Genomic DNA, 26466 nt, shown 5'->3' on the forward strand with positions numbered 1-26466 from the left:
TCCTTGAGCCAACAATGTATCCATACTTGGATGAGCTGCCTGTTTCCTCTCAACCTAATGTACCCAAACCCATCATCCCTCATATTCTACAGTTAGCTTATATGTGTGGATCTGAACACTTCAGGCTAGCTAGCACAATGTGCTAGTTATCACACAATGTCTGAGGTGCACCACTTATGTTCTCAATCTGTGCACATTCTATGCCTGAATATCTCTAGATATTTGTTTCTCTGCTTTTTTACAGATGTGTACAATCTCTATATTCCCAAACTGAATTTTTTTTTGCAGAGCAAATATGCGGGTTTTCCTAAAAAGTTTCATAAAAAGAGTAAAAAGTTAGCTGAAATAAATAAAAAAATAAGGTGAAAAACTATACTCATAATTGAATATGGATTCATGCCCATTTTGTACTTTGCAATTTTGGGGGGGAATCTTTATCAGATGGTTTGTCATGGATTCATATTGAATGGAATACCCCACCCGCCACAAACCTAGCTTTTCAAATGTTCGATTTTTACTGTAAGAATGTATTTTATTGTTTATGTAGCTAATACTCTTCAGTTTGGAATAAGACATAATCAATTTAATATTATTAGATCTTTTGGTTTGGGATTCCTTTATAATCATAACCAGCACAGCATGTGTATCTATCCACAATGCCTTTTTACTGAAGATTTTCATTGCCTCAACTAAGAATGCATTCATTTTTCAGTACGATGGTGCCTTGACTTACAGACACCTTGACCTATGAACATTTTGAGTTATGAACAGCTCCGTCCGCAAAATTTTGCTTTGACTTGCTAACTGAGCTTTGACTTACGAATCAAAAAAGGCAGGGGAAAAGGGTGGAAAATTCAAACCGTTGGTGGCGAAGAGGCTGCTTCTTTGTAGCTCTTTCACCTCAACGGTTAGGGAAAGGGATGCGGTGGTGGCAGCAGTGTCCGAGCACCAGGAGGCTGAGCCTGGCCGGGGTGTTCCCTCTGGCTGCTCGCCTCCCAGCAGCGGTGGCGCGGCAATGTCTGAGCGCTGGGAGGCTGAGCCTGGCAGGGGTGCTCCCTCTGGCCGCTCATCTCCTGCCGCCAGTGGTGGTGTCTGAGTACTGGGAGGTTGAGCCTGGCCGGGAGACCATTTGAATTTTCTGGGCTCCTGCCTCCCGATGCTGGGTCAGTCTGCACTGCTCGCAAGTAGCAAGGATCAACCCAGTGCTGGGAGCAAGAGCCCGGTCGGGAAGGGAGGACCCATCCTGGCCAGGCAGTGGTGGCAGAGCCCAGTCTGGGCAGTGGCGGATGTCACTGCATCGGTGGAAGCCCGGGAGGCTGAGGAGGCTTTGGACTGGTAAGGTGCTGCTTTTTCCTTTTTTAAAAAACTGTTCTAGATGGGTTTTGGAGGGTGGGTTTGGACTGGGGGATGGTTATGTTTCTGTGCTGTGTTGTTTTGTTTTTGGATTTATGTTTTTTTTTTTGCAGTCCCAGTGTAGGAGTTGCTCTGTTTATTTTTATTTTTATGTTGTTGTTTTTTTTTAATGCTGGAACGGATTAATCCCATTTCCATGCATTTCAACATGATTTACGAACATCTTCTTGGATGGATTAAGTTTGTAAGTCAGGGCACCACTGTATAAAGATGCCCTTAAATATGTGAATAATATAGTAAATAACTATTATATAATCATTAATATTGCTATACCAGTATTCTCACCCGTGTCATACATTAAAATACTGCTGATTCAGTATATCCAACTGAATCGTTTCTGCCCCTGATGATTTCTGAAAACTAGCCCCAATATCTGCAGTTGATAGCTCCTTTGGCCAGAAATAGGGATTGTGAGGCTCTCCAGTTATTGCTAGAATACAAATCCCATCAGATCCAGCCAGCCTAGCAAGCTTAATTTTAAAATGGCCTGGCTTGATGTAGGTATTGTTTATTTATACAGTTAACAGGTCTTAAAATGTGAAGGAATGGCTCAAACTATCATTCTCCACAGGGTGTGAGAGGATATATACCATATGCTTGGGATATATAGCAAGCCGGTAGCAGAAAAGCATGTCTAAGGTTGGAGACAGAAGGCTACAAGGAAACAATTTCCACCACAATAAATTATTTTCTGTTCCTCTTCCCTTCCACCCCACACCTATTTTCTGGGTTAGGAGGATCATTCTTAGGTTTCCATCCTCGATGGCTATCTTCTGTAGGTGTTTGTATGGAGCTGAGTTTTTTTTTTCTTGTTTTGGACTACAATTCCCAGAATTCTACAACCAGCATGGCTGAGAAGTAGATTCTGAGAGATGGAGGCCAAAGTAGTAACATTTACAAGCTCTCTGGTATGGAGACATGGATGGAATCCAGTTATCCATAACTGGTGGATACTGTTAATTGTTTAAATGTGAAGTCTGGAAAAAATTGAGAACAGACAGGATATCCTAGCCAGTTTCCAAGCTGGATCACTAACAATAACTTACAGTATCCTCCTTTGTTTTGTTAATTAAAACTTATTTTGGGAAATACACAACAGAATTATTCTGAGAGCAGATTTCTGCACATCATTCTACCATTCAAAATCACATAATTTAATCTCAAGCACTTGTTTGCCATTAGTGAATAACAACTCTCTCTTTTGTGTGTGTGTGTGTGTGTGTGTGTGTGTGTGTGTGTGTGTGTGTGTGTGTGTGTGTGTGTGTGTGTGTGTGTGTGTGTGTGTGTGTGTGTGTGTGTGTGTGTGTGTGTGTGTGTATTGCAAACAATCAAATTGGAACCAGCTTATAGTTATCCTAATAGGGCTGAATAGCTCAGTGAATTAAGATTCTGGCTGTGGAGTGTGATTCCACACTGTGCCTTCTGTGGGAAAGAGCCAGCTTGTGTTGCCTTGAGCAAGCTGCATAGTTCCAGGGTGCCTCCAGAAGAAGGGAATCTGGATCACATCTGAGTACTCCATACCTATAAAATACTGGTAAGGTCACAGTTCTTTAGAATTGACTTGATGGCCAGCAACTATTGTAATAGGGCTGATGAAACCATTAAAGAATGGTTTCATTAGTTCCGCCAAATCTCCTAGTAAGTTTTCATAGTTTCCAATTGGGATTCAAACTGAGATCGCCAGATTTATTCCTAGTCTGTCACTTTATCAACTGCATTACATTGGATACCAATGAGTAACTATTGGTCTAAAACTGTTTCGACCGGGAGTGGGCAACTGCATGTTGGGCGTACAACTCCCATGAGTTCTAGCATAATTAATAGTGAGGAGTTTTGGAAGTTACAGTCCAACAACATCTGGAAGGTTATATAAATTGCCCATCCTTATTTTTCAGGGCGAAGAGTGACTTTTCCTGTTACATTTTCCTGTGAAAAACTTTTTCATTGGAAGGACTGGTAATTTCATAAAACTTCATAAAATTAATTTTAAAAGTGCATAGAGTTACAGTGCTACTCAAGTTGGGCAGGTTCAGAGTTTTAATTAAGAATTATTTTCAAGTGACTATCCAAAGGTAACATGGATGCATATATAACCAATATAAATGCACAACACTTTGAATGTGATTAAATTAGCATGTTCACATTTTTCAGTGCCTCCATTTTCTAATTAAATTTAATGTAATGATAATGAACTGCATGCTGTTGCATTATCTCTTCAAACATTTAAGAGCATTGCAATAATAATTTCTGAGGAACCTTTTTTGGATTTGTTTAATTTAACCCTGAGGCTGCAATGCTAGATTTACTTATATAGAATGAGTCATTCTGATCTCAGTGAGACTTACGTCCGAGTAGGCACATATTGAATTGCACTGCAGTGTATGTGATATATCTCTTCAGTATAAATATTCTTGGCTAGTGGAAGAAAAAAATTAATTTATGTAGCTCATACAGTCCACAAACGTTTAAAAGGGGGTTTATTGTGTAACTAACTAACTAACTAACTAACTAACTAACTAACTAACTAACTAACTAACTAACTAAATGTATGTGTCACACCTGCTAAATTGATCCTAAACAATTTAGGGCATAAGAAAAATGTCTGGGTGATTTTGCAGAAGAAAGCATATGACTTAGTGGGTTGGGGCACATTGTTCCAGGCCAGAGACCAGGAGTTTAAATCCTCACTGTGCCTACTGGGAGACAGGACAGATGAAATCATCTGACCTGGGTGGGGCTGATTTGCTTAAGCACTCTGCCATTGGGGTGGCTTCAGGCCAGCTGCATGATCCCAGAGTACCATCAGAAGGAAGGGCTGGTAAACTGCCTCTGAATACTTTATACCTAGAAAACCCTGTGATCATTGCCATAGGTCAGAAATTACTTGATGACACACAATTATTCTCAAGAAAGAGTTCACTTCCAATTTTTGAAGGAACCCCACATTATTAGTGAGAGTTGCTATTTACAGGGTGAGATACGTGTGCTCTAAGAAAGTTGTAACATAAATGTTAACAACAGAAAAGTCAGAAAGAGGAGAGGAAAGGGAAAAATAATAATTGGGTATAAGCCAGCAATGCTAACATATATACTTAGAGAATGTAGCCAGCCTTTGAGGCTAGTTGTGGTTGTCACATAGCGTCACAGAACTGTGGAAGGAAACATGGAGCTCCCCACCCCAATGCAATATCCCATTTAGGGTGCAGCTACAGTACTGGTGACATGTAGGGAGTCCAGTTAATTTGTAGAAGTTTATTTAAAAGAACAGAAGTAAGGCAATACATTGTACAAAGTAAAGGCTCGTACCAAAGAAGGGCAGAGCATTTACAAGTTCAAGTAAATGAGCAGCCTTCCATTCTGAGAAGGTGGCTTGAGCAAAAGGTAAAACATTGAGACTACTTGGTTCATAGCTTTACCTCCTTTCAGATCCTACCTCCATGACTATACTGACATCACTTAATTAAACCTAATTGTTCTGGAATCAGGAGCCTAATGATTAGCTCCCTCCCTAGTTACAGACAATGTATTCTAACAAGAGGGGCTCTGTCCACCTGTGGTTAACAGTTTTTTCAGTTTGCACCAGTCCCTGTTGTAGTATCTTCACACAAATCATGTCTGCAGTCATTTTTCAGAGCACAGTACAAACAATTATCCTGTCTGATGGTTCTACTTTCTGGTTCTCTTTTTTTGTCTCCATTATATCCAGGTTGCTCTCAGGACACAGACCCTCCCTCCTAGTATCTTAAAATTAAAATCAATAGCAAGGATACTTTTCCATCTATTAAATAACCCGTGAAGTATCCCTTTAATGTTGATGAGAGTAATATTGAGTTTATAGCTTCTAAGCCTGTGTTTTATACCTGCTCTTATTCTGCGCCTGTGTCTCAAAATCAATATTTACCCTGACTATGTGATGGTTGTTGTGGGTTTTTCGGGCTCTTTGGTCGTGTTCTGAAGATTGTTCTTCCTGACATTTCACCAGTCTCTGTGGCCGGCATCTTCAGAGGACTGGAGTAGGAAATTTAAAACTTGGCTGTTTAGGCAGGCCTTCCCTCCTGTCAATACTTGACTTTATTTTTATTATAATGTTCTGTTTTCCCATTTTGAGCATTACTAAGCTTTACTAATCACTATTGTTTTGAATTGTTTTTGACTGTTTCAGTTTACAATGTTTAATGGAACCCGCCCGGAGCAGACTTTGTCTGAAAGGGTGGGATAGAAATTTAATAAATAAAATAAATAAATAGATCCTGGCCGTGAAAGCCTTTGAGAATACATATGCCTATATGCTTTGTAATGTATGGCTTATATCTGCTTAGGTATGTTTATGTTTAACACAGAAAGCCTCTTAGGTCTGAGCATTGCTACCAGGGCTCATTCAAGAAGACAACTGAGGAGCTGCAAGAATGGGATTCTATTCCATGCATTGCTCTAAATGGCATGATAGGCTCTAATGCAGTGGTCCCCAACCTTGGGCCTCCAGATGTTCTTGGACTTCAACTCCCAGAAATCCTGGCCAGCAGAGGTGGTGGTGAAGGCTTCTGGGAGTTGTAGTCCAAGAACATCTGGAGGCCCAAGGTTGGGGACCACTGCTCTAATGCATCCACCTGCTCTCTTCCACGTCCATCTCTCTCTGCCGGATTATGGTATGTCATATAAACACCTTTACACTGAACCAATGCAGATTTAAAGGCTAGATTGCACATAAAAATCAACCTTTCATCTCCTCCCAGTGCTGTTCTGCCTGAGAATTATCTCTTTACTTGGAAACATAGCAATCCCCAGACATATCAGCTGATACCAAAACCTTGGTCTTTTATATTTGATTGACTAACAGGACAACAGGTAATTTGAAATCTGATTGTTAAGACATGTATCTCTTAGAAAACCATGTTATGGAGAGGAAAATGGAACCATGGGGTGCTTATCCCCTCTTATTCTCTTTCTTTGCTCCTGGATAGATTCCTGGGATGCCCCCATTTTTGACTGGCTTTGTGCTCTTACAAAGTGGTTTTGCTAACAGTCACTTCCAGCTTGTTCTGGACCAGAGTCTGTCCTTGTATCTCTGCATCCCACATTCCTACCCCACAAAATTTGTACTGCAGCTTGTGACATCTGTTCTTCCAGCCTTTGATTTCATGCCTCCTGACAGTGCTTGAGAAATGATTGGTAAATCTTTTCCTCTCTCATTTCTTTATGAGCTCTTACAGCTACTGCTCACTTCCTTCCCTGCTGCCTGCCATATGTCGAAGCATCACCATATAGCTGCCTTCAGGTAAACTATTGGAAGCTTGTCTGTCCCCCCTTCCTCGTTCTCTCATACCTTCACCCTCTCCCATCTGGATAGTTTTCTATAATTGACTTATAATTTTCCTTTTATTTGTTCTATCAGTCGAAACACTCTTCTAGAAAAACTCTGATCAAATCCCTGTTTCTCCCTCCTGGAAATTGTACAAGAATACATCCAGACCAAAGTCTCAACATTATATCCAGATTGAGCTCCTCTTGATTTAGTAAGAGTGTAGGTTTCTGAGGCAACTTGACCAGATCTGATGAGATTTTTCTGAAAGATGCTCAGCCTTGAAGAAAAGATTCACTTTAAACCAAAATGAAATTATACCTCTGGTCATTTCTGCTCTAGGCAAGTTTTCTCTCTTAATTAGGGAATACTCACTAAATTTTCTTTCTTGCTGATTTAGGCTGTACTGATTTCCTGAGATAACCTCAACAAAGGATTTTCAAGCCCCTGCCTCCAAAACCTCTTGCCTCCAGGTAAAAATGAGACAAAGAGTCCTATTTTTTTCTTGTCAGTGTTTCTGTAATTTGTGCAAACTGACTGTCTCTGCAAAACTTTTGTCCATTTACTTAGAGAAGCAAAGTAGACATACTAAGCAACCACAACAGGACTGGCTGGTTATTTAGAAATAGATAAAATAACCCTGAAGATGTTTCTAAGCCTTAAAAGGTTTCTGATGCAGCAACAAACCAGCAGCTGTCATAATTTTGCATAATTTGTGTTAACTTGTGTTGAAATATTATTTTGCATTAAGTATTAGTTGAACATTTTTGCTATCTTTCTGCAAACAAAATAAACAAAGTAAACTAATTTCCTCATCATCTCTTATTGATAAAATGCCTATTCCACCTGTAGGATGATAATAGTTTTATGTTTCCTCATTCTCATAAAGATTCACATCCCTATTCTGAACACAGACAATTCATTCAAATGTATGCTGAGATATGTGGACCAGCTTTGGAAATCAAGTGGTTATAGATTGTGTATGCATGTGCTAATGGTAATGGCTGAGGAAGATGGATTGTTTGAATGGTTCCAACAGTTTCTTGTTGTTTCTGTCTCCCTCTTCTAGATCTTTTTTCTCTTGTCCATGACAGTACTCTGTGCTATGTATCATAAAACTTTAGCTGATCACACTTGTGGTATTCACCTTCTTGGTTCTAGCAAGGTGGCTCATGTTGAGAGGGAAACAGGTTTGTCTGTTTTCCCCACAAAGCATAGTATTTCATCCTGTAAGCTCCTCTGTTGGGGATTTGTTGCATTCTATTTTAAATTTGCTTACCATAAATAAATGTGACTGTATGAACCCAAATAAGATTTGGGCTGGATTTATTAATTGCAGACTTGTATTTCTAAGCGGTCTGGTGATAGTTATTAAACGGATTCACTCCCAAAATTTTTAAGGCTACGTCATCTTGTTTCATCAATTAAAGACAGACAGAATTTCCTGTAGGAAATATGTAAACTGTGGATGTAATTTCCATGTCTGAAAAACTTACATATAAATCCTGTGGAGATCTGGGATCCCCGCCATTTATTGACCTGTGACTTCCATCTATTCTTGACTGGTTTTTTGCAGACTATACCAGCATACATATAACAAACATCTACTCTTTAAATATGGAATGATACTGACATGTCTAGATTCCAGTACAATTATTAAGTATTTGGTAAAAGCCATGTGTAAATTACGAAGTGTCTGATTTCACTTGAAGGAAAAATCAACCAGGAACCCCATGTGGTATAGTGTGGATTCATAAGTTTAGAGCTGGTCCTCCAGATGTTGTTGGACTGCAAGTCCTATCAGTCCAATGGTGAGGAACAACAGAAATGTAGTTTAAGATCTGGAGGTCTACCCTGATAAGCTAGTAACAGGTGTTTAGATCTTGAAAAAGACTTGGGTAGATAAACGTTTAACCTGCAGGTAACCTACAGTGTCCATCAGCGCCATCCAAGGTCCAATGAAAAGAACTCTGGGCATTGTAGTCCAAAATATCAGAAGGGAAAGAAGTTCCCCACCCCATGAATAGCTGGTTCTTTCTTCTTAGCTCAGCTAATTATTCTGTTAAGGGATACTGAAAAAATCTCTTTTTCTACTTTTCCAAATTTTTTCTCCACAAAAATTAAGAGGGAGGCTTCTCCTTGTCATAACATCCATTCCCTTCTTAACTGTGAAAATACGTAAAATATGTGTACTGCTTGTGACACGGGTGACAGATTGACATTCCAGGCCTTAGATTCTCTCCATGTACTCAACAGGCAAAGCAGCACTAAAACTGCCTTCATATTGCCCTGGGAGCCTGCCCTGACAATGACTTAGAAAGGTTACTTCTAGCACTGAGTGAGAGCATGGAGGTCATTTAGTCTACAAAAGGTTCATATGGACCCTTGACTAGCAGAATGGAACATGAATGATTGAGAGTGCCATCAATCAATATTTTATACTGGAATGTGACAAAGTGTAAAAGTGTGATTAATGGGGCAATCAAATTCTTTGGCATCTCATGAAAATTTGAAGCTGCTGTTTTGCTATATTAACCTTTTATGCAGTGAAAAGTTAAGTTAACTTTCCGCAAGGCTCTTGCCATGATTTACGTCATAGGTAAAGCAAATGGATTATAATGTTGCATTAACCTTGTGATTACAGTATCTCTCTTCCCCCATGGAGCATCTTGAGGCAGATTTGCTCTGCATCAATGAACCTCCTAAGGGCCTAGCTTATGAGAGCCTTCAGTGTAGTAGACCCATAACCCAGAGTTTGGGTGAGTTACTTTTTTCTCACTATAACTCTCAGAACAGGAATGGCCTTTTTAAAATATTTCCCAATATTGGATGTCCACCTCCTTAACATCATCAGGTTCCGGCACGAGGAAATGAAGGGCACTGCAGTTTTTGATGGCTCAAGATCAGATCCTTTTGACATCCAAAGCAGAGTGAAACAGGGCTGTGATGACCGTTTGGGATCTTTTTCACTTTTGGAACTGCAACAGAAAGTGTCTATCTCTGGACTAGATCAGATGGAAAGCTCTTTAGTCTCTCTAATCTTCATTAGTTGAGAACAAAGACCAAAGTCCAGCTGAAATGCATGTGGGTCTTCCTCTTCGCCAATGATGCAGCTGTTGTTGCCCATTCTGCTGAAGACATCCAACAACTCATGAATCATTTTAGCAAGGCCTACCAAGATTTTGGATTGACAATCAGCCTGAAGAAAACACAAGTCATTGGCCAGGGCGTGGACTCACCTCCCTCTATTACCATCTCAACACAAGAATTGGAGGTTGTTCATGACTTTGTGTACCTTGGCCCAATGATCTCTGAAACTCTCTCCCTAGATGTTGAGCTGGATAAATGCATTGGCAAAGCAGCTACCATGCACTCTAGACTCACGAAGAGAGTATGGCTTAATAAGAAGCTGATGGCATATACCAAGGTCCAGGTCTATAGAGCCTGTGTCCTGAGTACACTCCTGCACTGCAGTGAGTCCTGGACCCTTTGTGCACAGCAGCAGAGGAAGCTGAACATGTTTCATATGCATTGTCTTGGACACATTTTTGGTATCACCTGGTAGGACAAAGTTCCAAATAGAATAGTCCTAGAATGACCTGGCATTTTTAGCATGTATACATTACTGAAACAGCGACATCTATGTTGGCTTGGGCATGTCGTGAGAATGGCTGATGGTCAGATTCCAAAAGATCTCCTGTATGGACAATTAGTGCAGGGAAATTGCACCAAAGGGAGACCACAGCTGCGATACAAGGATATCTACAAGCAGGATCTGAAGGCCTTAGGAATGGACCTCAACAGATGGGAAACCTTGACACTTGTTCAGCAGGCCAAGGCAAAGAGGCAGTCCCAAAACCAGCAAAATCAGGGAACTGGATAGGGGACAGATTGTATTTATGGAAGGGGAATATCACTCTTGAATTGGCCTTCTCAGCCACAATAGATGCTGTTCCATGTCCTCGATTCAGAGCACATTATTATAGTATCTCGAGACTGAAAGATGCTTAATCTAACACTCAAAACTGAATCCATGGAATAATTACTTTTTTGACAAGAGTCTTCCAGCTAAATGGGGTTGGCTACGGCAGCTGGGGGATTCTGGGAATTGTAGTCTAAAAAGTAACAAGCAGGAGGAAAATTCTTACCAACTTAATAAAGATTTACAAAACTTTTAGGGTGTTTTCTCATAGGTGAGGTTTCTACTAAACTAAATCTCTATCATTCATGTGAGCTAAAGCATGTTTTTTAAAAAAACATTAAAAATGGCTTGTAAGTTGTCCTATTTTATTTATTTATTTATTTATTTATTTATTTATTTATTTATTTATTTATTTATTTATTTATTTATTTATTTATTTATTTATTTATTTATTTATTTATTTATTTATTTATTTATTTATTTATTAAATTTATACCCCTCTAGACCATGTCTACTCGGGCGGCTTACAACATAAAATAGATCTATATAAAATATATATATAGTCATAAAATACAATTTCTATATTAATTAAAACAATTAATTAAGAAAGGATACTAGGTTGGGATAAGATAAGAAAAAAGAAATGAAAAGAGTTAGCTGACTGGAGGGAAGGCCTGCCTAAATAGCCAAGTTTTTAACAGTCTTTTAAAAACACCCAGCGAGGGTGCCAGCCGAATTTCTGTTGGAAGGGTGTTCCACAGCCGAGGGGCCACCGCCAAGATGGCCCAGTTTCTAGTTTTTTCTTTCCGAGCCTCTCTCGGCGTCAGACCCCTCAGCCGCCCCTGCTGGCTATGTCGGGTGATTCGGGTAGATCTGGGTGGGAGAAGACGGTCTGCCAAATATTGAGGTTCCAAACCGTTTAGGGCTTTATAAGTAATCATTACCACTTTGAAGTCGACGTGGAAATGGATGGGCAACCAGTGCAAAGCAGCCAGGGTGGGGGAGATGTGTTGGTGTTCTCTCACCCCACTCAGTAGCCTGGCTGCCGCATTCTGGACCATCTGTAATTTCCGCATCAGCCTCAAAGGCAGCCCCACGTAGAGTGCGTTATAATGGTCTAATCTCGAGATTATGAGTGCATGTACTAGAGTAGTGAGGGCCCCCCAATCAAGATATGGGCGCAGCTGGGCAATCTGCCATAGATGAAAATAGGCGGAGCGGACCACGGATGCCACCTGGGTTTCCATGGTAAGCGCCGGGTCCAGATGTACCCCCAAGCTGCGAACCTCATTCTTTGCGGCAAGGGTCGTCCCCCCGAAAGAAAGGGAGTTGCCTATGCCGCTGACGGAAGGATCACCCACCCTCAAGACCTTCGTCTTGTCCGGATTCAGCCTCAACCCATTTGACTGCATCCATTCCAGTACAGTCTCCAGGCAGCACTGAAGGAACAGAACGGCATCCACTGAGGAAGATGAGAAGGAGATGTAGAGCTGTGTGTCATCAGCATACTGGTGACACGAGGCTCCACACCCCCTGATGACCCCCCCAGCAGCCTCATGTAGATGTTAAACAGCATTGAAGAGATGATCGACCCCTGTGGAACCCCACAATTGAGGCTCCATGGGGTTGAGACCCTCTCTCCAAGCTGTACTCTCTGGGGTCCTAGGTCATGAATAGCTTCCTCTTGGTCTCACCTGAACTCATGCCATATTTAACCCTCTCCTTCCATAGGTCTGATCTATTCCCATCACACTTTAGTATCATTCTCATGCATCATTCTGCTTGAATTGTATTTGTGTGTTATTGTCTGTGTGTTTTTATCTTATGATTTGTTGTATTTTTTCACCACGTTACAAACCAACCAGAATAGTGCAATTGCACTAGTGGAGCAGTACACAAATTTAATAAATAAATAAATAAATAAATAAATAAATAAATAAATAAATAAATAAATAAATAAATAAATAAATAAATAAAAACAAACAAACAAACAAACAAACAAACAAACAAACAAACAAACAAACAAACAAACAAACAAACAAACAAACATCCAAAGGTGGAAGTATAGTTAACTTTGACAAAATGACAATTATGCTGGTAACAGAAGACTAAATATGTTTGGACATACAGTATATTTCCATATTTGGCAAAGTCATATGGTTAATATATATTGCTTTCTGCAGTGATGTAATTAAACTGAAAAGATTAGGGTTACACTTTGATTCTTTCTCAAGACAGATTAAGATCACTCAAACTGACATACACTCATTTGGGGTATGTTTGCTGGACATATCAAATTAAGATTGACTTTTTCTATGGTACATCATATTGAACAGTGCATGTATGTCTATATACATACCTACATATACACAACCCTGTTGGAAATCAACCCTGAGTGCTCACTGGAAGGACAGATCCTGAAGCTGAGGCTCGAATACTTTGGCCATCTCATGAGAAGACTCCTTGGAAAAGACCCTGATGTTGGGAAAGTGTGAAGGAAAGAGGAGAAAGGGATGACAGACGACAAGATGGTTGGACAGTGTCATTGAAGCTACCAGCATGAATTTGACCCAACTCCGGGAGGTAGTGGAAGAAAGGAGGGCCTGATGTGCTCTGGTCCATGGGGTCACGAAGAGTCAGACACAACTTAACGACTAAACAACAACATATACACATGCGTACCGACTTATACACATTTTCCTGTATTCACTATCTAATGTGCTAAATAATTATTAACTGCTTTACTTTCAATACTGAGCACTATTTAACTTGAGCCATGATCGATTAACAAATATAATGGGAAATTGATTTTTCCTGCTTAAAGGAAGAAATCAATTGTAATTTAGACTGAGATAAAATAGTGAAAAACTGAAGAAAGTGGTGTACCGTATACAAAGAGAGGTGGTGAGTACTCCAGTACAGAACTGGAGACATTCAGGAAACAGTTAGATAACCACCTGCCAGAATACACTTTGACTTGGATTTCTGCATGGAGTATGTGATTGGCCTCAATGGTCTTATAAGCCCCTTCCAACTGCATTGTTCTACGACTATGTGAAATTTCAGCAGACCTAGATAGATGAGCATCACATAAGATACAAGCTACAATCTGTGGATATCTTTTTTAAAACCTCTTAAATCTTTGCATTAGCAGAGTCTAATCCCATGTTTAATTTTTAAGAGAGAGTTAAAAGATATAGTGTCTTGATGGAGGCTTGAGGACTGTGTGATTCTGTACCTGTCAAAAGCCATTGTCTCATTGCCTATTACTTTTCTTGTGGGATATGATTACACTTGAAAATGCATGTTTCTGATGATAAAAGAGTGTCAGGATGTGATCTGCAGTAGAGGCACAAGCAGGAGCGTTCTGTAGTACCATAACTGTATATCACAAACTATTTGTAAAACAACTGCAGAATTGCAACAAACTGTAACCTAATCTTTAAGCTAATAGACATCAACAGTAACATATCAGGCAAAACCAAAATAAAACTAAAAATAAAAGTAAGGCTAACCGCTATATTTTAATTTGAGCTTTCATGGACTCGTCCACTTCCTCAGACAACTAGTTCACAAAAGTTCACAATATAATATGGCAATTAGTCTTTAAGGTGCAATGTTTTTGTCTTTTTTACTTTTTATTTTTATTATTTGTCTTTGCCTGATATGCTTGCACAAATTATCGCAGCTAACTCTTCTCAAACTCTCTGTAGTAATAGTTACTTACTTTCTAGCTATCACACTGGGGAGTCTTCATGATTCTCATTCCTTCGTAATTTCCAAGTACTCTCTCTCTCTCTCTCTCTCTCTCTCTCTTTTGCTAAGATGAGGTGTCAGATATATCTCATTTGCCGTATTTTTGCCTATGTCTCAATATGCCTATTGATCAGAAAATTACCAGGTCAAAAGCCACTGCAGATCATTTGCTCAGCTTCTGTGACAACTGGCGATGCGGGGGGAAGGGTTGAAAGCAATCACTATGAAATGAATGTGAGCCAGACTGGAGATGTCTGTTTGATAAGCTGTGCAGTTTATTTTTTGTCTGAGAAGCATTTATTTTTGCATCTTCTTTTCTTCTTCAAATTCTTGCACTGAAGCTGCACTTCATTAAAATCATGAGAATGTTTCCCTAGGTTCGTAGATAATCTGTGAGCAAACTACATTAGAACATGCATTCCTTCTCTTGAAATAATAATTAAAAAGCAATGCTGCCTACACAAGCTGAGCAAATACTGGAGGATCGTGTTGAGAGCACAGTATTTGCTGATATGATGGGCCAGTCTGTGTGCCGGCAGAAAAGTCAGCAGCATTTCATAAGCCAAGGCCAAGGGTACAATTTATGTTAGCTTTGGTTCTGGCATCTTCCTCCTTGTTACTATATATCAAATATTTGGGTGCCTGCATGTTCTTTGGATGAGTATTTGAGAAAGTGGAACAGGTCTGTATTTCTCCTCCAACTGGATTATGGATATGGTCACATAAGCATATAGCTTGCATTTTGGATTCCTTGTAGCACAGTCTGCTGCAAGCTATTTCCCAGCAATCATGCCTGATCTTGATCCATGTCCAAATGAGACCTTTTTGGTCCAGCAGTAGGGCTACTATTTTTGGGGACTGGAGTAATTCCCCAAAGAATGGAAGGGTAATTTTACGGGAGATCACTCCCACTAAAGCAACTCTTTCCGGTACAGTTAGTCACAAATCTTTCTCACCATCTGATCACACACTATGTTGCATTCTCCTATGCCAAAATAGGTAATATGATGGCATCCAGATGTTTTGGAATATACCTCCCACTATTCTTAGACAACATGGCTTACAGTCAGGGATTATTCTGTTCACATGGGATGATGACTTCTCTCTGGCTTGAAAGACACAGGCCATCTGGTGGATACTCTACCCACTGCTTTCCACCTGTTCTATTTACAGCACATACAGTCTAGTGAAAGTGAAATAATAAAGTGTCAAAGCGGGATTGCAGTTGAATGTTAAGGAGATAAAAAAAGTCATGACTACAGAAGAACTAATCAACTTTAATGTTGCCAGTGAAGAAACTGAAAAAGTTAGAGATTTTGTATACGATGATTTGATCATCAATCCAAATGGAGAATGCAGCCAAGAGAAGAAGACTGAGACTTGTAAAGGCAGCAATGAAGAAACTTAAAAATATCATCAAATGTAAGGATGTTTCACCAAAGACCCAAGACGAAGATCACCCACACTCGCCTATTTCCGATTGCCACGTATGGATGTAGAAGGTGGACAGTTAAGAAAGTTGACAGGAAAAAAAATGATTCATTTGAAATATGGTGCTGGATTGCCAGAAAGACAGACAAATGGGTCCTGAATCAAATGAAGCCTAAACTATCTCTGGAGGCAAAAATATGGATACTGTGACTGTTCTACTTTGAGAGCGTTATGAAAAGACTGGATGCTCTGGAAAAGCCAATAATGCTGGGAAACATGGAATGCAGCTGGAAAAGAGGAAAACCAAATACGTACAGGATTGACTGACTCCCTAGGCCTGAGTTTGCAAAAGCTGAGCAGGGCAGTTCAGGACGGTACATTTGGAGGATGCTCATTCATAGGGTTGCTGTAAGTCAAAGATGACTTGACAGCACATAACAACAACAACAACAACAACAACAACAACAACAACAACAACACAACAACAACAACAACAACAACAACAACAACAACAACAACAACAACAACAACAACAACAACAACAACAACAGTCTCCCTGTGCCTTGACCAGTGTGTCCCAAGTAGAGGCAAGTATTTCATATGTGTGTTTCTCTCCATGAACAAGGTGAGGTGACTCCATGGAGTCCTTATAATCACTTCATCCATATCTCTCAGGTAGCTCAAAAATTGACATTTGTTTTCTAGGGGTACTTCTCTACAACAGGAAGGAAACATTCTTACCAACTTCTTCCAGCTGAGATATTTCAGCCTTCAAGATGAGAACTGGAGAGAATCAGACTGTGCAGAAACAAGGTCTGTGATTTTACACAGGATTGGCCTTAATTAATGTAGGATTCATAGATAGCATATTGCAAAGAAAGACCTCTGTTTTATCCGGCATCCCATTTGTCACAAGACAGATACCACTGAAAAACACCGGGAACAATAGTATCTGTGGCCAGCACATAAGATATGCCTATAGCAAGTACTGATTCTTGCAAAAGCTTTACCTACACAGTGGTGCCTTGCTAGATGATGATAATCCGTTCCACTGAAATCGCTGTTTAGCATGGAGGGAGCTGTCAAAATCGTCATCTAGCGAAAATCAGTTTGTGAAGCAGGGACCAAACATTGACCAGTGAAATTCCCCCATAGGAATCACTCTTTTGCGAATCACTATAGTGATCGCAAAAAGTCAATGTCTAGCGAAAAAACTGTCATGTGGGGTAACTGTCTAGTGAGGCACCGCTGTACCTCTTTCTCTCTTCATGTCTCTTTATTATTCCAGCCTTCATAAGTCAATGTCTTTCCTCCATATTTGATATATTTCTTTTATTTCACTTACATTTTTTTTTTACTTTAACTGAGTTACAGTCATATAAATACAGGCCAGAAAACATTCAGAAAGGGAGAACTAGAATGTTCAAGCATCTGCAGCAACTTCCTTACAAGGGAAATTTAAAATTGTGCAGTGTGAAAAGATGGATGCAGGGACTGTACTTCCGCTATGAGGGGCAGGAAGGGGACACAGAGTCCGCGGATTATTTAGTGCTTATGGTTTGAAAAAACGGATACATCTCTGAAAGCTAACTATTATATCATAGTTCTTCATGTTTTCTCTCATGGGCTAAAATTCAGAAGACGGAAGAAGCAAAACATACAAATCTGGCTACAAATTCGCAATGGAATGAAGCCATCTTTTAACATCTGCCTCATGAGGGAACATTTATCTGTTCTGTCCCAGTGAAAATATATGAGTGATGGACAACATGATAACTCACTGCTTTCAGTGGGAATTGAGATGACAAGAAACAGATTTCAATTGTTGCTGAAGCCTTTTTATTTACTGGATAATGTATCTGCCAAGAAATGATGAAAGACAGGATGTGATATACACACCATACACAGAGCTTCTTTTTCTCCCCACCTGCACAAAACCGAGACCATGTCCTACAATCTCCTTTATACCTCTGTAGAAATTTTGACATGTGGAATATCCTTTCATATAATTATATTTAATTCCAATTCCAGGTCACCTTCTTCAACTCTTTTTCTTTGTATAATATAATATATATATAAAGATAATATGTGCAGATGCATGCAACTTGCCTCCACAGGGTTTTTGTTTTGTTTTTGAGAAATAAAGTAGAAAGCAGACTTTGGAAGTAGTTGTGAATAAGAAGTCATGGGGCTGTAGAAGTATTCATTTTCTTTACATCTGTGCAGACATCTTGACCCAGATGCTTCCCTCCTGCAAATTGAAAAGGGACAGCACATAACTTTCTCCTTGAAGGGGAAAAAAACAGCTGAGGGAACATTGCAGTACAATGGTTAAACATGACCTCCCCTGATTCAAGATCAAAATTATGCACTTTTCATTTATAAGATCAATGCACATTTAATTTATGCTTAAACCATGTCTCTGTTTTAGCATGTTAAGATCAAAAGGTGTCAGACTAAAGTAAAAATGAGATTTAAGTATAAGTTATTGCATTATAATGTTTGCAAAGGCATATCTTATGAACTCTTATAAAGTAAAATGCCAAGGCCTGAATTATGGGAAATCCATGCATACAATAGGATGGCAAATTCGAGTCATTGAATTTAGCTGCTTGAGTTAGCACTCTGACAAGTTTATTTATCCACAATTTAAAACACAGCTGGCCCATCCATTAGGCAGAGTGAGGCAGGGTGCTGCATGTGGCATACACATTGGAGCAGGGAGTGGTGGTGAGGTGCTATAGTATGCATGTGGATGCTATTCAGCCTTCTAAGCACTGAGCTGTCCTGTTGAACTCTGATGTGGCAGAAAGCGCTGCTTCATCATGAATATGAAAATAAGATTAAGGCTCCAGTGCAGCCAATTGCTGTGTCTGGAATTGGGGACAGGGTTCCAGCTTGTCCTTTACCTCAGGCAGCAACTTGGGCCATCCTTAGTTTCGGAAAACAGAAATGTGTTTGAGGTGAAACTGAACAAAAACTGAATATATTTTTGAAAATAATGTACAAAATGCATGACATTATGGGAATTGTATATATTAGAGAAAACTATACGAACATCTGGTTTGTGTTTATTTCATTCATGATCTATGAAATTAAAGAATTCACTGCGAGACTAACATATTTCACCTTGTGCTTCAAAGGTATAATGAAATATCCATCTTGACAAAGCAGAAGCAAAGAATTATTAGAGGAAGACGTATCAAAAGTTTAGGACTAAGATTAGGAAGTACCACTTCCTAATTTGATGGTTGTTTGTGGAAGATAGTTGTTTCTATTTTGGCTTCTGGAAACATTTCTTATGTCTTAACTTTATTTTGATGTGCTGATTAATGGATGAGGGAAAGCAAAACAAGAGATTTCTAACCTGACAGATAAAGTCCATTGGTCAGAATTCCTTTATCTAAATCTGCTGGTGTATCTCTGTTGGCATAACTTTTCAGCAGTGAATTGCTGCAATTTAAGAAGCTAATATACACATTTGCTATCACACTCATCACATAACTGTGGGTGATTTAGCTCACTTTTTGGAGTGTCTCACACACTCTAGTTCGATTTATTTTCTGGCAATCCAATGATGTACACAAGCTTGTTAACCAGCTGACCCTACTCTGTGCCCAATCTGGACCTTTTTTCTAGAGCTGGACTGAAGTGATTGGGACCAGATTGCATGTTGGTGGAAGGATCACTTTAAAGTGTCATTTTAAACATTTCCCACAGCAACATAAACTCTTTCCAGCACAGTCTACTGTAGCCCCATCTCACTCTCTGGCCACGTGCTCAGTGGACAACAAAAAATTGCTAAACTAAATTTTTAATAATAATGTGTCATCTGATGTACAGCAACCCTTTCCAGGGTTTTTGAGGCAATTCACCACTGAAATGTATGCCAACAGAATTGTACCTGTGTAATGAGGCAATAATCCAGTCAATATTTGATTGATAATCCTGTAAAAAATATTCTGTTGACTATGGGGTTATTGGAGTTGCACTATAGGGCTTTTCTTAGCTCAGTGTTCCCCCTAACTTCTAAAACATTGTTTAGAGGTGGGTGAGACCCCACAATCAAGACTCAATCATCACGTGGTTTTGTAGATTTGTTAGATTTCGGCTTGTTATATGCATTTGAGACTCTACTTTTCAACCTGCAATTTTACATTTTTAGTCATATGATGTTTTCTTATAGCGGGTTAATGCTGATGCTGCAGCTAGCAGAATAATGTCTACACTTTTTGACGGTGGCTTTCCAGAATTACAGGAGGAAGGATATTGCTGCCTAACTCTGTCTGATTTGGTTTGCTTGTTTTTAATTCAAAGCTACCAGAGTGTCTCCTAGACGTTACATATGCAAAGCATGTGCTTCACCACTTAGTTGTGGCTTTTTGCAAACAACTCAAAAGTCCTAGGCAAGAAAAGAGGAATGTCCAGAACCGGGAAGGATCTTGAGCAGCATGACTTCCTTCTTCTTCTTCTTTTTAGCTACTTCTCTAAAAGAAGTAGTTGCAATCCTCTGGCTCCACTGACTGATCAAATCAGGAACTGGTGCTTCCTTGAAATAAGCCTTTTCATGACTTATTTCGTATAGAGATTCTTTCTGAACTCCTCTTTCATTGTAATTGTTTTCCTTGTAGAAAAAGAAGCTTGTGCAATATATGTTCTTCGTGGGGACCCTGGGAAACAAGGAAGTTAAATGACATAAATGCAGATTTTATTATTGTGGAATAGATTTGCTTTGGACACAACGGTTTCTTATTTCAGAGTAAATCATGCAGGAATGAAGAAATGCCATGATGGTGATCCCCCCTGAGAACAAGCACATTTTTACATATATGGCATTGTGGCTATAAGCCAGCTGCAAAACCTCTGAAGATGTCTGCAAATGATTGCTTCTGAGCAACCTCAAGCTTATGAATCCCTCTGTGATTTAAAGAGAGGCTCCAGGAATGCAAAGTGGATCTCCTCCCTTTACTTGATATTTTTCTTTAAATGAATAGGCAGCTTGTAGATCTATAATTCATCATTGGAGCAGTTACAAAAGCATAGTAAAGGATATGCTTTGCATGCATAAAGTTTCAGAAACAAATCCCTTATCTTGATCAGTTCAATGAAATTCAAGAAGAGTAAAATTAAAACCCAAATACAGTCCATAAATACATGATTTAATTTGAACCATATAAATGAGTGGATTTCAGGAGAAAAAATGTGTTCAGATATAGGTCTAAATGATCGCTTTATGAATCAATGAAGAAATGTTTTTATTATAATAAATCAACTCTACTTGTTTACAGGCAAAAACAACCTTATGCATAGTCACTCAGATTAAGCTCCAAATGCTTTCATTGGGACTTACTCTCAATAAATTGTACACAGGGTTGCATCTTTGTTTTGGTGGCAAATACTAAATGAATAGCAAACACATTGCTTGCTGGTGATCCACACATTTTAGAGATATTCTCTTTTTTTTAAATAGTAACTTAAGGTTGTCTGTGTCAGTTATATTTTATTGTCTTAAATTTTGCATCTTATTTCTCTCTTGCACTTAAGCATTTTACATTGACAAATATACCAAATATTAAACATGAAATGCCATATAATTTACAACTCACTTATGTATATGGTGCATAGATAACATCCATTTGTAAAACAATAAGACAGACTATAAAACTGCTATTGTTCAACACATTACATGATCTTTAGGCAGCCTTATGAAGATGGAACCATCTCCGGAAAGTGGTAGGCCAATTTATGGCCTCTGCTTTAAAATCGCCTTGAGTCTCAGGTTTGTGGGCAGGTGGGAAAGTCAACTATTTGGTGATATGCAGCAGTAATAAACTGCACAGTCTGAAGAAAAACAGCAGATCTTGGAACTTATATAAAGTCCAGGGCATCAGTTTGGACTTCTGGTACAACTAAAGTCTAAGCCAGGAGTAGAGGTGGGTAAGAATTTCATGTAATGGCATGTTTCTTTTGTTTCTTTCTTCTTTTTTGATACGTTATTACCAAAATCCACATATTGATTGAAATCCTGTTCAAGTTAGCGTAACATAAATTTACACTTGGGGTAATGTGCCAGGGGTTATGTCCAGGCAGTCAGCATTGCAGTTATTAGTGTGGTTCATATTGTAGTTGTATGGATCATGTCACAGTTGAATAATTAATCACATGCTGTATGGCACAACTGTTATGCACCATGGTCACTTCTTTTTGTGGATATTTCTTCTGCCCTGCTACAAATTTTAGTACTGCTTCTGCACCTTCATGTTACATATATGCATCTGAAGAACAGGGTTTCAGCCATTTCATTGTATTTGGGATGCAAAGGATTTGAGGTTTTTTAAAAAACAACAACGTAAAGTTGGAGTAAAATAAAACTTAGCATAGTTGTTTAGTACACAACTACTAAAAGAAACTCAACTGTTTCTGACACAGGAGTGTGATCCCTACAGGGATTGTTAATAAAATCAGTAACATCTTTATTTGAAAGGCTCTACTAACTTGCCCTGCTTACTGAACTTGTAATTGATTCATCTTATATCTACTATTGTACTACAAAGATAGCTTAATTTTTTATTTGGCAAACTGATTTCCATATTTTTTTTGTCCATTGTGATTCAGGATTTCCATGTCACCACATCCAGAGGTGCCTTTAAAAAAACAAACCAGATAGAACAACAGTACTTCCTGAATAGTTTTTAGCTCATCTCTTCACAATTACTATTATTAGTATGTGTTGTTCTAACCACCCCAACTCTTGTTCTCTTCTGGTATCAGAGACTATTTATTCCAAAGAACAAAAGTGATATTGAAACTGATTACTCAGTGATACGTATAAACTCCTAAATGATTTACCCTTATACCTTATAATTACTGCACATCAAAACCTCAACCTCCTGAATAATTTAATGTGTTATGATTAACTGCTAAAGTATCTCTTAGTCGGATTCACAGCATGCTTGTCATCTATTTTAATCAAATGAATAAGAAAAAGTTAGTTTTCAAACCCTTCGCTCTTTTGCACATGCTGTTCTTTATATTATGCAGAAATATGTCTTTTTTGGTGAAAGAGATTCTGTGGAAAAGTAAATGGAACTAACTTACTTCATCTGTTCTTCCACAGACTTAATAATAAATAAACAAACAAATGTTAAGATTTGTTAACTGTTTACTTATGATGTAAGTTAAGCTTACATCAGTGTAAGTACATCAGTGTGTCCAGCTTCTGAGTGAGGATGGAAAAACTTACATGTCTGTCCCTATACATGAGGCAATATGGCCTTCACAATTGCCATATTGGAAATATGATCATTCGTACATATCATGGGTGTGTGTGTGGAGTTTAAACAAACAAGTCAAGAGAATTTTGGTGGGATGCACAGAAAAAGTAAGCTTGTTCTGTACTTTAAGATTTCCCCACCCTCAGCTAGTTGGTGTTTGTTTGCTCTGACAGCAGATGCATGGAAAGCAAAGACCAAAGACCAAAACTGAGACAGTGATACAGAAAACGAAAGGCAATGGAAACTCTAGAGTACAAGATATCTCAGGATGTTTTCACTCTAATTTCACTCTCTAAATCATTTTCAGAATGGCTTCAAATTATATTGAGAAGTGAGAGAGAAACATTCTAAGTAAGTAAATAAAAATGCATCAAGTGCAAATAATTGCTCTGGCACTGAAACAGGAATGTACCAAACAGTCCAAGGAATGACAGAGTTCCTGCAACAGAAATCGAAAGAAACAGCAGTACATACTTTTTATGTAAATTGTTGTTATTGTTGTTTCAGCTTATATACCACCCCATAGTTCTACAGTACCTTCTGGGTAGTTTACGACATAGTTATGCAAACCACATTTTACCCCACAGTGAGCTGGGCACTTGTTTTACCAACTTCAGAAAGATGAAATGCTGAGTCAGCCTTGAAAGAGCTACCTGAACCTGTTGGGATCAAACTCAGCATAGGCTTGACTGTAGTACTACTGTACAGTTAAACCACTATGTCACGGGGTGCAGTGTGAGAGAGAGTTAGTCAGCGAATTCAAATTCTGTAGGCTTGGGCATTTTAACCGTATTTTAAAAAATACGTAAAAGGTCTGATTTCTTCTTTTTCAATTTTAACTGCTGCTCTGTGTTCATGTATTCTTTTGAAAAGACGCTGTATGTTCTGTTCAGTGAAGTTTAAAAACTGAAGGACATTGGACAGAATAGCATATTCCTGCATAAATCAGGAATAGAAAAACACATGGTCTTCCAGCTGCTGTTGGATTGCAACTCCCATAATCCCTGGCCATTTGCTATGCTGTCTAGAGCTCTGTGGAAGCTGCTGCCCGGGGTTTTTAAAAACTGTGGGAGTGTTAATGAAGAGACATTGCATGCATGTGAGGCATGTCAATGTGAAGGTCCGCCTTCTACCAGACTGCCTCCTTTCATATGAAACTCCCTGAAACTTACAATCCTCACTGGAAGCCTTAGCATATATGGTGCCTTAAAAACTTACAAATGGATTGTGACATAAATCACGTGAAACAGAACGGATGGTTTCTCAGGTGTTTGTGTATCTCTGGAGAAACATAGCAAAGAAAGAGAGGAAAATAAATAAAATATAAAGAGAGGCCAAGATGAAGTGGATGTGCCATATTACTAAAAAAAAGGAATACAAAAATTTTATCAAATTCAGTGTGAGTAGGGTGCAACAGATAACTGCATATTCAGATGGGCAACACAGAAAGTCAGTTATTATATTTCCCCCCATAAATTGAGAATTTGATAATCAAGAAAGGTGGAAAACTGTTCTGTATTCAATGCTGTCCCAGCTTATGGATGTAGGAAATTACTTGGGACTGCTCTGACCCTTGGCATTACATTGTCCTGGCACAGTGGTTGTGAGTGTGGGCTGAGAGAGGTTTCAATCTGGCATAACCCTGCTCCCTCCCCTTCCCCACTCAGTTTTGGCACCTCTACCAGTTAACCTTAGCCACTACAATTGTGCTGGCAGGTTCACTTGTGGCAGATACACCAGTACAAGGGAGTTATTCCAGTATGATAGGCCTCTGCCTATTCCAAACTCATTATAGCTGCCATATCTTTGAGTTTGGATTGTAATGTTAGATGGACACAAAATTTTCTTAATCATTTGTTGCTTTGCTTGGTTTTCTGTAGCTGCAAACTTATATCTATCCCTTTTGGCCATTGCTCTTTTACCTTTTATTGGGCATTGCCTTCAGCATTCCGTAGAAAAGCAATACCAGTAAGTGTGCTGATTAAATAAAAGTTTATTTGTTGTTGATTTGGGGTGTGTGTGTGTGTGTGTGTACATTAAGACATTGCTTAAAAGCTTTATACATCGGTTAGGAGAACTTAGAGGTAGGCTAAGTTTTTGAGTTTATTTTATTTTATTTTATTTAAAATATTTTTACCCCGCCTTTCTCCTTGAAAGGATCCAAGCTGAGTTGAATACTGAAGAGCTCTCAAGAAATCACTGCAGTCTCCTGAGGGCTGAATAAGGCCCTTCCTAGGCGCTTTAGCATTTTACACAAACAATTTCTCACACCTCCACTTGTGAAATTAGAATTGACGATGGCACAATGAAACCACTAGAGCTACCTGGAAGCAAAAGGGGTGTGCGCGCGATTATATTCAAAAGCAGGCTGCATAAAAGCACTTCAAGCATGGCTGGGAAAAGGCCCCACTGCACTTAATGCAGGGTGAATCTGGAAATGATTGTGTTAAATAATAATTGAGGGGAGGAGTGACTTGGTGAAAGCTTCTGGCACACAGCTGGGTTCCTAGCGCTCTTGTAGGATGGTGCGCCTCCTGCTGCGCCACTTGAAGAAACACTTTCATTGCAGATGGCTAACATAAAATGGAAGAAAAGCCTGAAGTGGGGGGGGAAGTCATCCCAAACAGTCTTTTCTTGTGAGAGGCCCATGGTTTAATGGCTTCTCATTTTAATATTTTAACATTTTAATACTGAATTGGCCACTTTTTATTTATTTATTTATTTATTTATTTATTTATTTATTTATTTATTTATTTATTTATTTATTTATTTATTTATTTCAGCTTGTCTACCACCCTACAGTGCACACACACTCTGGGTGGTTCATAGCACCTGCTGTTGCTGTTATTTTACTTACTTTTAAACATGATTTGCAAGGCAAAGTTCCACAAGAGCACTTGCCAGTTGGAAAGGAAAGAAGAAAATTAAGTAGTAAATAAACAACCCCTTTTATATATTTAGTACTGTATTTAAAATACATTATTTTAGTTTTGAGGTATTCTGAGTTGTTGTCTTTTTGTGTGCCTTTTGATTACCAAGTTTTATGCCCTATGTTGTATTTTACATTTGTTTGTTGTAGCACACACACATTGTAGCCAAACTAATGTGCAAGAGGCACCCTACAATAACCTAACGGCAAGAACCTCGTAGGATGCTATTCTATTGTCTTCATCTTCTCTATGTGGAAAATTCTTTCAAATACACGCCTGTATTTTTCAATTCTGGAATGCATGTGGGCTTATTATTATGGGGTCGTGCTAGCTTTTTTTTTATTTTTTAAGAGCCATTATTATTTTCCAGGAGTTCTCGTCCACTTGCTGAAGTGCAGCAAGCAAACCACAACAAAACCTGGTTCCTGCGCCTGACTCACC

At 38.9% G+C, this 26466-nt stretch overlaps 1 long non-coding RNA gene across 2 annotated transcripts; it reads left to right on the forward strand.

Moving 5' to 3' along the window:
* The first annotated feature begins 1034 nt into the window (after positions 1 to 1034).
* On the forward strand, positions 1035 to 26306 carry LOC140707706 (uncharacterized). Of its 2 annotated transcripts, XR_012087890.2 has the most exons (4): positions 1035 to 6688; positions 7113 to 7185; positions 16527 to 16634; positions 17460 to 26306. It is a non-coding gene; the product is annotated as an uncharacterized LOC140707706 (long non-coding RNA). The 2 variants fall into 2 exon arrangements; XR_013537106.1 differs by having other exon boundaries at positions 16527 to 26306.
* Positions 26307 to 26466: the final 160 nt, after the last annotated feature.

This window comes from Pogona vitticeps, chromosome 5 (assembly GCF_051106095.1).
Source record: "Pogona vitticeps strain Pit_001003342236 chromosome 5, PviZW2.1, whole genome shotgun sequence".
Lineage (NCBI taxonomy): Eukaryota > Metazoa > Chordata > Lepidosauria > Squamata > Agamidae > Pogona > Pogona vitticeps.